The sequence below is a fragment of the Poecilia reticulata genome, chromosome 21 (assembly GCF_904066995.2).
Source record: "Poecilia reticulata chromosome 21, P_reticulata-male-v2, whole genome shotgun sequence".
Lineage (NCBI taxonomy): Eukaryota > Metazoa > Chordata > Actinopteri > Cyprinodontiformes > Poeciliidae > Poecilia > Poecilia reticulata.
Window position 1 is genome coordinate 21244224 of NC_088850.1, and position 14259 is coordinate 21258482.

The following is a 14259-nucleotide window of genomic DNA, read 5'->3' on the forward strand; positions in this document are numbered from 1 at the left end:
AAAAAATAAAATAATTAAGAAAACAAAAAAAATATGCATAATAATAATAAAACATAGAAAACCTCCATTGCCAGTTTTGAAAAGGAGTGACACAAAGCTTACCTCTCGTCTCACATTAAACATATTGATCTTATTTTTACTCATGTCACAAATTTCCAAATTTCATCTACACAATTAACTTGTCATTATGCAGTCTACACCATGCTTACTACCTACAGTCTCCCGTAAGATATCCATACAGCTACATTCATCTTTACCTAAACAACCAAAAACATAATCTCTTCCTGTTTTTTTTTTTTTTTTTTGGTTTTTTTCCCTGCAGTGCTGTTATCTGCTGCTAGGGGGAGCGTGTGTGTTCATTTTTACTGAGCGCTCATCTGCACTAAATCAACATATTTCCATAAGCAACAGCATGCACGTGGGTTAGCATCTAGCAGCCCAGTCACTTTACTGCTTTTCCTTTACAACCTAATACTTCAGCAGCCATCTTAAATATTCAATTGATCGGCCTGTAACGTAACTGTGCCAGAAATTTTTGGCGTGACATAGAAAAAGGCGCATTCCTGCATTCCTGCCTTGGGGCCCCGCCGGCATGACAACGTACCAAGGAATCCGCGTGTGGATGCAATCGAGATGTGATAGTTCAGACAATGAGTGACCTCTGGGTTTCAGTCAGCACCTCCTTCGTAGCAGACAGGATGCCAGCGAGCACAGTCCCTCCCTCACCTGACGCTGAGAGCCGTGAGGCATTTAAAGCTGGGCAGGTGCTTGACTGACACACAGTTGGTGGAACAGCTACGCCTGAGCTTCACCACAACCGAGCCGAAAACAATGTAAGTTAGTTGAATTTATTTATCTATTATGATGTTTTTTTTCTGTATGTTTGGTCATTTACTTGTTCTTTAAAAAGTTATCTGCTAAGTTTTGGCCTTCAAAGTGTCACATTTTCACCTGAAATTTACATGAAAATTGTTTTTTTTAATGTGTGTGTGTGTAAATTTTGAACTACTAAAAAGTCTACTATACAGTCCTCCGGATAAGCAAATTTTCCTTTAGGAACAAGGTTTAAAAAAGCTTAATATGCTTGTATTGTATGGCATTAGTGTGAAGTTGACAGATAACACATAACTTTAGATATTTAGACATGACTGTGGCCTGTTTTTGTCTTGGCAAATGAACATTGTTCTGCTGTATCGGTGTCAGACGATGGCCCCGATAGGGATGGATAGCGTTATGAGCTGGGCTTCATCCCCGGAAGTGGCCATCATCTCTTCAGTCGCCTTCCTCGTGCTCAGCATCACTCTTCTCGCCCTCTGTACTAATTGCAACAGGTGAGAGGACACAGACTTTTTATTTTATTTTATTTTATTTTTTTAAAGCAAATTCAGCTTCAATCAGTTTTTGTTAAGTTAAGTCTGGTTTCCTCTTGTTCCATGTTAAATAAATGGGACTCATTAAGTCCATGCTTTGCTGCCACGTCGCGCCGCTTAAATTTCAGGAATTGAAACCGCGTCAGCGAATTAACGATTAATTGAGACCAAGAAGTTTCTGTTTGGGGAGGCACACATTGCTGGTGATTCACGTTGTCTGTTCCGAAAGGGCTTTATAATTATAATCCAGTTTGTGTGAAAGCACGGCAGAGGGAGACCCGTCCGACCTGACAGGTGGTTTTGGATGAAGGGCGTCGCCGGGTTGTGGAGAAAGCATGATGGAGGTAACCGGGCCAAACGGGTTGGGCTTGGAGCCACCATTGTCCTCATTTTATCTGTGTGTGTAATTGTGAGAGTTGCACAAGCCTCACACACATCTGTGTACATCCACGTGTTTCTTTGAATTGGTGTCAAACCAACCAGAGAGAGTGACAAAGGGGAAGAAAACATTGAATGCTATTTTTTTTCTGCTGCATGTTCCTGAATATTCTGCTGACTGGTGTCTTTTTTTTTTTTTTTAAAGAAAATAATTGCTATTAAACTAAAGAAATCAACTAAATGAAATATGTCACAAAAACACAAGAGTGTCTATTTAGTTGAAGCCAAAACCGAGTGAGCATTGTGTAGTTATTTAACAGAAAAGACACAAGGCACATCCTATGCAGTGAGGTTTTGTTAAAAGACTAAGATTATAAGCCATATTTAATATCTCCACCCCAGAAGATAACCCACTTTGCATCTACATTTGGTGTAAACCTATATTAGCCTGAAGCTAATGGCTAATCCAGAGGAGAACAAGACCAATATGGGCCTCTTTTATTTTAAACCAACTCCTCCTTACAAACATCACAGCATTATCAAGAAGATTTTATGAACCAATAAACTGTTGCACTGGGTGGTTAATTACAGGGATGCCAATCATTATTTTAATGGGAGACAGAGTTGCACCGCTGATATATGCCTGAGTGAAGCAAAGACTGAGAATCGAACACGTTTCTAATGGAAACTACTGTTTAATGTGAAAGTAAGACCATGTAAAAAGCAAAAATATAAGTTTAAGAGAGCTCTGTTTCATGGGTCTTTTGACAGCTTTATTTATTTATTTTTTTTGTTAGGTAGTAACTATGAACAGAGACGCTACATATTCTGTCAAGCGTAGGCCAGTAAAGGCAGAGTACTTCTGCCTTGAAAGAGCTCTAATCTCCGTAGTGTCATAAATGCAAATGTTGTTTCCATCCATCCATCCATCCATCCATCCATCCATCCATCCATCCATCCATCCATCCATCCATCCATCCATCCATCCATCCATCCATCCATCCATCCATCCATCCATCCATCCATCCATCCATCCATCCATCCATCCATTTTCTTTACACCCTTGTCCCTTAGTGGGGTCAGGAGGGTTGCTGGTGCCCATCTCCAGCTAATGTTCCGGGGCGAGAGGCAGGGTCACCCTGGACAGGTCGCCAGTTTGTCGCAGGCAAATGCTGTTTATTAAAGCTAATAAATCTCTGCAGCATTTGCACTGGTCTACGGAACCCATCTGGTGACATGGCAGAAGGAAAAGACATCATGGCCACAACTTAGTAACTTGTGGAGACAACTTGTTTACTTTGTGAAAACAACTTAATTATCATGGTTAGAAGTAATTATAGCCATGGCCATAACTTAGACAAGTTGTGTTCATGAGACAAGTTGTGGCCATGAGTTAAGACACGGGCACGAACTAACCAAGTCATTAAACCAGTAGTGTGCCAAGTTACATTGGCCCTAGATATTTCAGCTTCCCAAGTTACATTGACTTTACATATTTTTTGGATATACTTTACAAAAACAAATCTATGAATTGGCAGCTTTTCCACAAATACTGAACCACGGATAGGCAGGGCTTCGTTGTAGCAGTCTTACGTGGCAATAATTTATAGGTTTTAAAATCATGTTTTCATGATCCAGTTTGACTTTTCCTTTTGGAGTTGTCTAAAGATAAAAGTGTTCTGGTCTTTTAAGAAGCAGCACTTGCTTAGGTTAAATAAACTTGTAAGTAGGAAAAGGCTTGCAAATTAGAAAACCCGTGTATCTTAAAAGGGCCGTATTATGTAAAGTTGACGTCATACTATAAAGTTATTCATCAATTTGTCTTTCAGAATGTTTTGGGTTGGATCTAAAGAACTGGGACGTTATCCAAATAAGTGAAGAAGACTTAAAGAAAGGCTTTCCTTTCAGGTCCTTGAGAGTAGCCAAAAGCAGAGCAACTCTTCTGCATGTTACAAAAAAGGCAAAAAAGTTGGAGCTTCATGATATCTTGGGGATAATGGTTCGTTCTGGCAGAAGCGATGGCAGCTTGAAACAGCTGACTGAGTAATTCACCCCAGGCTCGGCATGGCGTCGACACAAGCAGGAATGAACAGTTCAGTGCACTGGAATGGTGGAAGGGCAGTGAAGCGGGAGTGGCCGAGCGCCGCAGCGGGGCGATGACTATCACAGGTACACAGATTTATGACAGAGCAGGACGTGTGAACGGCTGTGAACAAGGGAAGCCAGACTTACAGGTAAAAATAAAGGTGATAAATGCTCCCAGCTTTAAGCTGTAAATCAACATTTCACAGGTAAATAATTCATCATCCACAGACAGTGAGCAAAAAGTGGATGATAAAAATGTCTTCATGTCACCTGGTGATCTGTGATGTTTTCTCCTACATCCACAGGGGCGGCAGCGGCTATGACGTGAACGGTACGACGGTATGAGCTCCCTCCATTATTTATTTCATCATTCTGTCTTCCTGCCGTCACGTTTCCCTTCATTGCTCTGTCCGTTAGTCTCCAGAGAAGCTCTGGATGCAAGTTGCATCCATTGCAGTGCATTAGAAGCAATTAGTGGCTGATTATCAGCAATCAGTCAGAGGACGGACGAGGTTTGGAGACTGAGGCTGCTGCTGGTCCCATAAGTTCTAAACCTCACAAAGTCATCAAACATTGAAGATGGAGTTGACCATCAAGAGAAAATCTGACATGAGTTAGTAAAACAGCATCAGAAGCACTGAAGATCATTTTCTGTGCCGGAGTAATACTTCTGTAGATCTGAATTATTTATTTGGAAATCACAAAATTTTCTTACTAATATTCATTATATATACTGAGTAATATGCAAGTACAGCGGCTGCTTAGGGCCCCCACACCACCAGGAGGCCCCAAGAGTAAGGAGTTAGCATGTTGAAAACAACATATATATATATATATATATATATAATTTGTTTATTTCTTTTTTAAATTGAATAATACGAGCTAAATTCTATTGCACATGCTATTTTATAGTTGGTACACATGCAATAGATTAATCTGTTATGTTGTTGGCAGCTGCCACTGTTCAGGAAATATAAGATATCAAACTTGTTAACTAGTTTACTATAAAGTCAGTGATTGTTGGCTGGTGTTACTTTCAAACAGTTAAAATAAAATGGGTTGTCCCACATGAAGCTCTGCTTCAGCCCCCAAAAAACTTGTGTTTATCTATGTAAGTATTGTATATATACATTTTATTTCATTTCTGTTCATAGAACCACAAACAAGAACTTTAAATGTGACAACTAATAAATTACACGGATCAAATAAATAAATAAATAACATTATTGCAAACTAGTTCATATAATTTGGTTTTTGTAAAGCTAATATAAATAAATAAATAAATAAATAAATAATGTATTTTTCCTGCACACTAAAACACAACAATTACCATGAAAGAATGAATAAGTTAAATGTGGCCACAAAGGGATTGTTATAAATCTCAATAAAAACTGGATCAACTCTAACTGGCACATTAAGAATGGGGAACATTCATGACACCATTTAAACTGTCACAATTAGAATTTACTGAATTATTAAAAGTGTGTTTTTGGATTTATATTTGTACTGAACACCACAACAATTCAAAGGAAGCACCTGATTGGACCCACAGCGCTTCCACTGGTCGTAAAAAGAAACTACTCCACTGTCAATTCTGATTTGATGTGTTTTGTATGGAGGCCATTTATTAACAATTAATATTACTTACACATGTCATTAATTTGTTGCAGACAATTTATTAAATATATTCAGTGTAAGAAACAGACATCAAATATTAAAACTTGCTGGCTGCAGTCTGCAACACATCAAAAGTGGATTTTGTCTGTCTGGATTACACATCCAGATTTCTGATGCAGTTCTGGTCAAAATCAGCCGGTTAACCAATCAAATGTTGGACTCAATTTCACAAAGTGCAGTGGCAAGTTCTTTCATATTTTACCGTAGAACAGAAACATAAAAAAAAATGCTGAGATTATATATGTTTTTAGCATAAAAAACAAAACCTCATTGAAGCACTTATTTCATTAGGGTATTTAATTTATATAATTAGGACATATCCATATAAATAATGATCAAATCTGTGGGATGTGGAACCTGAAACTGGCAGTTCTTTCTGTTCACCATGACTATCTATGATCAAGCTATCACTTTCGCATCACATTTTGTTGTTTTCAATTCCACACTGAGGTGTGGCACTATTGAGATAGATCACCATCGCAAATGGTGATCTATCTGAGCAGAAAGCAGGAAATATAGTCCAAATATTGGATGATTTAACAGCTGACCAATAAAACAGAATTTAGGAAACTTCAGTACAGTTTAAGAGTTTGACGCATTGACTGAAGGAAGTGGGAGTACTGAGGACTCCCAGGCAATGACAACAAGGCCGAAATATCTTAAATTCCAAAATCACCACAAACAAAACGACAAACTAATGTGCTTCATAATCTCAGAGGAGCGACATCCACCCATATGGAGAGACAGATATAGTTTTATCAGATGTTCCTCTACCTTGAAATATCAGCTGTTCATTGGACAATACATGCCTGAACCGGGAGGGAAACTGAGATCAATGCCTCCACACAGGAAAAACTTCCACTGATGATTGTGCGGAGGTATTTCGTTCCTCTTGGGTTGTTGTTACTTTCCTGTGCTGCGGTCAATGACCTTACTCTACAAGCTTGAACTGGAGGCGTTGCCGCTTGCAAGGCATGAACGAAGCTCCAAAGTGTTGCAAGACTCTCTCTCATCGTCCTGGATCTGTTATGTAACCTGACAGGCTGACAGACTGCAGCCGGATGTAAAATAAAATCTCGATAGGCTAGTAAGTAACTGGAGAGGAGAAACTGGTCTTCTCACAGAACTGAAGACTGAGTTGCTCATTTCTTGTTTGGGAACTTCAAAACAAAGACCGTCCAGCAACTTTCCCCTGACCATTCCACTACATCTGTCTTTATTTAAGATCATGTTACTGATAGAAAGTCAAATCTCATAATTTTCTGCCTTCAGTCATTTACTGTTATTACATCCTCAGGAAACCTACTGGGGGTTAACAGCCAAATGCAAACGAAACAGATAAGATTGATTATTAAAAATTTAATCTGAGAAAGAGATATTGCTGGTGTCGAGTCAAGCATTATTGCGGTGCATTCCAAGTGGGAGGTACACGATAACAAGATGTAGATCTTCTCAACCCTGAAGAAATGTTTTTATGGTGTTGGAACAGAGCCATGTTTGAGAAAAGGTGTAATGATTATTACCATTCCAGAAAAGCAGGTATGACAGAGTCAGAGGGATGTTTTCTAGATTTGGTTTGTAAGTCACTAAGTAAAAGTTCTGATCTCTGGCAAATAAAAGAAGAAGCTGGTCTGTTTTTGATACAAAGCACAACAGTGAGTTCCACCGAAATCTGAAGTGAGAAATCTTTAAGCAGGATGACATGGAAACATTTGAGTGACTGTGTGAACTTGTTTCTCATAAATGAATTCAGTGTGTAGAGCATAGCAAAGGACAGAATCAACAGAAGTAATGTATTCTTCAGAAGAAAACAAAGCAGTCTCATCGGCATAAATCCAGAATTTACAGTTTTATGATAAAGATGCAATGTTGCTTACAAAAATTGGTCATTTAAATGACTTCAGGACAGGACTTTGAGGAACACCAAGGAAAATCTCCTATCTTAACACTTAGCAGTCTAACAGAGGCAGTTGTGTGGATTCCACACTGTGGAATTAGCTTGCTTAAAAATCAACTCCAAAAATGACTTGACCAGCTTTTTTTTAAAGATATTAAATAATATTCTTAAGAACTCTAAGTAATTAAGTTCATCATGAGAAATACGACACATTTAAAACAAAGTATGTATTGAAAAACGGAAAGATGTTTCAACCTTTTTGAAATAGCTCTAATAGCTTGGATTTGTTTGGCACCTGTTGTATTTCAGTGTAGCTTTAAGAACTCAAAAAGAATGTTTTATACCACTATGTGACTAGAATCATAAACATAGTTAAACATATTTAATACCATCAAGCTGCTTTTGCCTTGAATGTGAGAAAACTTTCAGGAGACGAGGAGAAATGTTTTAAAAGAATTCACTTTACAGAAATAATGAATAATGTGACACCATTACCATTCCCTAGTTTTAAAATAAGTTAAATGAGAACACTGTTATGATATGTTCATATGGAGCTGAAGCTGTTGCTATTGCCAGCAGCTATCTTGAAACATGACTGAGACAGTTGCCTGCAGAATACTCACAAAGTAACTTTTTTTTTAAAAATACATTGTATCTGTGCTTCAAAGAGCTAACTGAGTACATTTAGTTTCCTTTTTAAACCACCACTGGTTTCAAATAAAAAAGTTGTGAGCTGGGGTCAAGCTGTTGAAAATATATGTAATGACATTATTCAAAACTATTCTGGGTACACACTCTATTTTTGTTACTTTTTAAACCTGTGTGTTTCTCTGTGACAGCGTAATGGAAGAAGCAAAGGAAGCACAAAATCAGGAGGAGGTATGTTTGCTCTAAAATGGAAAGATGTTTAGTGCAGAAATGTGAAGCCACGTGTCAAAAGATTTTCTTCTAAATTTTCAGAACAAGATTTTGAAGTCACGACAGGATGGAGATCTCACACATTGCCACCAAACACCCTGGAAAGTTCTGAAACATCAGACAACTAGCCAACCACAGTTTCAACTGGACAGTAATGTCACAAGCTCACAATAAGAAAACGCCATTTGCAAGACAAGGACTATCATCTCATGTTCAACATCCAGTTTTCCTAACTTGACATTGTACCAAACGGTCAGATGGATGGAAATAGGGTGGAAGACCAAGCTAGCGACCACCTTTTCTCTCATTGTGAAAGGAATTTACTTATCTAGATAAAAGCATTCCTTTGTTATCCGTGGACTATGAAGTTGTGTGAAAGTTCATTTTCATCAGCCATATTCTGCTATTTAAGGTGATCAGAAAATACTAGGTTTCTCTTATTTACCTATGCAGCTACATAATTAGCACATCTCATTCAAAACTTGTAAAACAATTGCAAGTATAAGCAGTAAAAAGTAGCATACCCCTTTATAGCTTGCATGTACTTGTATAAAACTCTGCTAATTTGTAAGTCTGTAATCACATTAAAAATAATTACTTTTAATTGTGATACTTGTTCAGTACAGTAAGTTGATTGTTTTTAGTTTTTATACCCTCATCGTGTGTCTGTTCATCAATTCAATGAATTAGGACTAGATTCATACTCGAAACAGTAGCATACATAATTTGATCATCAGTCAAACCTGATGGCCTTGGAGGGGTTTCAACAAGTCAAAAAACTCTGCAGTCTGAGTAAAACATCTACCACATGCCATAGATGCAATGACGTTGCTCTCATGCAGTCCTATGCAAACCCTCTGTCTATATGCTGATAAAGGTTCACTCAACCTAGGGTGAAAGATGCTTGAACCTAAAGTAAAACTGATGGCATGATGTACTTTCTGACTAATTCATCTAATAAATATTTCAAAAATTGGGACCACTAAACGCTAGAGCATTGACCCCATACTGTCAAGGCAGAATACTGTGTATTCTATTTCCCTAATTCTGATAAATCTGCACTACAAAGAGCACAACAAAAGTGACGCAAATAGTTCAAAAGCACGACAAGGTTTGATATTACTGAAAAACCCTCTTTGTTTCTTCACAAGACCGTCATAATGTCTTTTTCAAATGTGGAAGACAGAAAACAGCGTGACAGTATACGTGTAGATACTGTCACACTGAGTCTCCATAATTCTCCATTGACAAAATTTTTTTCCAGCTTTACAACATAAATATATTTACTGTTCACTACAGAAACTACCCTTGATTTATTGTTACTTCAGCTGAGTTTATTTACAGCTTCAAGTTGGGATTTGCATCATACCACTATCATCTTGCTCCTGATGGTGGTGGTATGATGTTTCTTTTCTTACCAAATATTTTTCTTGCCTGTTGAAGTGCTTAACTCTCGGTGAGAGATTTCTCTCGTACTATTCTTTTTATGAATTTTTATCTATTTTGTTTATTACTTTCTTCCTGTTCCAGTGGTTGAACAGTCTCCGTTCTGGCTTGGTGATGCATGTGACGTTTTAGCTAAATTATGACCTGTAATGTAAACACTGCAGCTGATTTTGGTAGGAGAGGCACCAGGGACTTCATAGAATTCAAATAAAACTATGCCTGAAAGCAGGGTGGAGTCGTCATTCTTGTAATGCCTGTTGTCATGCCATCCGTTACCATATAAATCAACTGACCTGTTCAAATACCACAGGCCAAAATGAAAGGCATGTTTGTCATTGGGTTTTCACAGCCTTTAATGAACCGTGGCAGGAAAAGCAGGCTCATTCTGTTCCATATTTGTGCTTTTTGTAGGGATATCATGGAGGAAGGGCAATAGTGGTTAGCAGAGGGTTGGGTGACCAGACTTACTAATCTGAATTGGTTCAGGGTTTTGAGACATGACTTTTTTTTTTTTTTTGAGGATTAGTTTATCATAGTTAATTCCAGGCTAAACCCTGAATGTGGGTTTGAGTTCTGTCATTGCCCCTTGCATGTTGTCAGTTAGCTTAATTTTGTTGATCTCCTTGTCACTACCATGTCATTGCTGTTACTGATCACTCAGCTGTAATCACACCCTCCACTAATCCAGTAACACCCTCTCAGACTGTTTACTGCTCTGTCTTCTTAGTTATCTATCAGAACTGCTTTGTGTATTTGTTTCAATCTCAGATTAAATTTGTTAGTTTAAAAAAAAAATCTGGATCTTTGAGATCTGGCAGTGAGATTTAATATAAAAGGTATGGTTTCCATATCAACATGCCCCTGGTAATTTTCTGGCAGCTCATCACAACTGTATGAGCAGGGGTGAAAGTAGTTTTAAATTCTTGGGGGTACTATGACAACTACATACATAAATATAACTGCTTCTTTGCGCCCTTTGGAGTTTCTGTGCTGATTAATTCTTTTGCGAAGCGATAAAAGCTTTACAAAAAAAGCTTTTTAATTGCTACAAAATAAAGCTGCATTTCCTTCAGCCCACTGGCTGCAATGTTGACACCTTGAGATGCCATGAGACCTAAATCCTGAACATCATGGCATGGAGTGCATCCCAGTTTTCCATGTCTGGCACATAACCATTCATTTTAGCTTTTAAACTGGTTCTATTGATCCTGTGTCCAGACAGAGGGATAATCAGTAGCCCAGCATCATGACCTGTTTGTTCTGAAGATCCTGCAGCTTCCACTTCTCTTCCTGACATGGCGCCTCCTCACCCTGAATCTCATACTGACAGGAGGAACCACAGAGCTCTGTTAGGTTATAGCTCATCTTCTGAAGTTGGGATCCAGACAGGAAAAGAAAAAAAGAAAAGAAAAAAAAGAATAAGTTAAACCTGTTAATCCGTGTTCAAATCAACACAATCCAACAGATTTTGACATCCGATTCAGCAACAAGGCTAATCCAGGCATCTGAAATCAATAAGTATAGTCACTCATGCTCGCTTTAAAACAGGATCCAGAGGAATCACCTCAAACCAGATGTTGGACTGGATTTTATTTCAATGTCATTTGTGAATGTTAACGTCTCATTTTCAACAGTGGAGCTATAAAGGTTGAAAAAGGTTATTATTTTGGAGAAAATCTCATCAACATCAATATTAAATAAGAGGCAAAAAAATTTAGTTTGATTAAGAAAAAGCCTCTCAGACTCTGATCCCGACAGCACCAAACTATTTTTTATATTAGACAATTAATTTAATTTCACATAATTATCGCGGTAGAAGTCATTTGTTTGTTAAATACTTAATGTAAAATATTTACCGTGTTTGATGTTTGCTGTAAATGACGTATAGTCACAAAGAACGAGATAATTAGTCCAAGTTTGTCGTTTATTGAAAGTTCAGAAACTACAGCGGCTGTGATGAGCCACAGCAAAGGTAAACAACCTGAACAGATGATCAACTCTAAACCACTCCTACATTTTTACTCTGTCATTTAAGCACTCCCGTTGCCATGGTAACCTCCTTCGCTCCCCAAGCCGACCAGAGATTATGTTAAAAACATAACATTCAGTCCGTTACGATATCAGGTTTGCAGGCTTGATTTTTATTTTGCTATCATTAATAAGCTCCCTCAACACAGCGGTGGTTGATTAGTTAATTTTAAACTCCTGCTCTGCTCGTTATTTTGATAATGGAACCGAAACGCACAGAATTGCACAACACCTTGCTGAAACAATAATCACTGAGATTATTATTGTTGTTGGGTCATTAATTTGAACACGTTTTGTTGATTTTTTTGTTGTTCTTTCATAAAATTACGAACGTTTTAAGCGAGCCAGAGGAGGACGTGCTGCTCTCAGCCTCCTGGCTGCGTTCAGTTTGTCACCTAATGCCGTGGCTCTGATTCTTTAAACCAATCGCACACATCTAATCATGTAAATTATCTCCAAATTGCAACTTAGCCTACCTGTGCTCCCCTGTGAGGTTAAGTTGACTTGTAAGACGGGATCTAGCTATCCATATATGTTCTGTAGTTAGTATGTGGTGGTACAGCATCTCCAAGCAATAAGTAAGGAAGGTCACCAGTTGGCATTTTCAACAGAGAGTTTGTGGGATTAATTGTACTATGATGTATTAGGGCCATTGCAGATAAAAATGAGTACATTTCTGCCTAAACACTCAGAAAATTTGAGATTAATCTCAGAATTTTTATAGAAAAAAACATGGAATTTCTGAGTTTCAAACGTCAAATACTTTTGATTTGTGATTTTCGGCTTTTGAAGCCACAAAATCTCAAAATGTTTTCTAGAAATGTAACTAACTTTTTGGAGCTCAGAAATTTACGATGGACTGGCAACCAGTCCAGGGTGACCCCACCGCTCACATTTACCCGCTGGACGCTGGTGACCCCACAAGGGACAAGCGTGTAAGATAATGGATGGATGGAGCTCAGAAATTTCCTTGTTTTTTCTAGAAGATTTCTGAGATTAATCTCAACCTTTCTGAATATACCCTCGTATTAATTGTAAAAAAAAAAAAGTTGTGTGGTTTTTTTTTGTGTGTTTTTTGATATGTGGGCAATGCAAACACATTCCCCACATATCAGGAGCAATGCTTTTCAACCCTGGTTTAGAAGACACATTGCCCTGCTTTACCACTTGATTCAGATGACTAGAGTTCAGCAAACACCTCTTAATCAATCATCAATTGAAATCAGGGTAGTTCAAAAAACACCAATATTTATGACATGTGGTTTTCAGAGGTGATGCCATGAAGCTTAAAATGCGTCACTCTCTACTTTATGGTCCAGATATCTCCTTGGACTGAAGGCTTGTTTCTGCAGGAAGGACACGGTGCTGCACCTCCTTCCTTTCCTGACCTGTTTGTGTGTTACATACATCCTAACATACTATTCTCCACCTCTTTTCCCCCCACCCTCTCTTTTTTTCCAGGAAAGACCAGTAGGATAGGAACGGGTGGATCTGGGGCCAATGGAGGCCACAGGCAGCCTGTGATGTGTTTTGATGACAGGAATGCTCATTAGGTATAAAACATTTTTAACAATAAAGGCCTGAAGACCTTTATTGCAACTCATTCTGCTGCTACATCTTTAAAACAAACAAAAAAAACAAACACATTTTGAATCCCTTATTTTGCAAACAAAATGACCAAGCTATGTTTAAGGTGTTGTGTTTTATCCCAACAAGGAGCTAGATATTTTATATCTAAATGTTTTAGTTGCAGAATAGGAGGCAGATGGAGTGAATGCATTTATACACGCATTGGAAACTGTCTCAGGACTACTGCAGAAGCTAATGGTCTTCCTTTTCTCTGCTCTTGGGACTACATCCAATGAGCGAAATGGAAAATGAATGACACTTCTAGATTGGATGCTTTGCAAAAGTCAGCCAACAGCGTGTCAAGTAGCTTTGCAGCTAGGTATTTCAGCTTCCAAAGCTGCATTTTTTTCAAATATCTTAAATATACTCAACAAAAAAAAATCTACGAATAGCGACATTTTTCGTGAATAAGTAAGTTACGTTCAGAAAAATCCACAAATACCAAACCGTGAACAGGGCTAGTCCACATGAAAACTGTTTTACCAACACAATGTTACATAGTCAATGTAACAACTTATTATTTCTATAAAGTTCTTTTTAAACAACAATAGAAAGTTTTGTTCTTCTATCCGACCAAACAACGTTCCAAGCCACAATGTTTTGGGAGATTTTAACCATGATGCCTGATATGTTCACAATAGTCTTCATTTTGCCATTGTGCCTATGCAATGGTGTGTCATTTTTTTCTCTTACCTTTACTGTCATTGTACCCTGTTGCATATACAACCAGCTTCTTGACCTTAAACAAATTGCTAGTTGAATAATAAGGCATATGTCACCATAATGTTGAGTTCTGAAGTGATTTACATTGTGTGTGTAGACGTTTTACCA

General features: G+C 38.0%; 1 long non-coding RNA gene across 1 annotated transcript; it reads left to right on the forward strand.

Moving 5' to 3' along the window:
* Window positions 1–422: 422 nt before the first annotated feature.
* Window positions 423–9999, forward strand: LOC145549730 (uncharacterized). Its single transcript, XR_014085575.1, has 5 exons — window positions 423–833; window positions 1204–1331; window positions 4139–4172; window positions 8247–8286; window positions 8368–9999. It is a non-coding gene; the product is annotated as an uncharacterized LOC145549730 (long non-coding RNA).
* Window positions 10000–14259: the final 4260 nt, after the last annotated feature.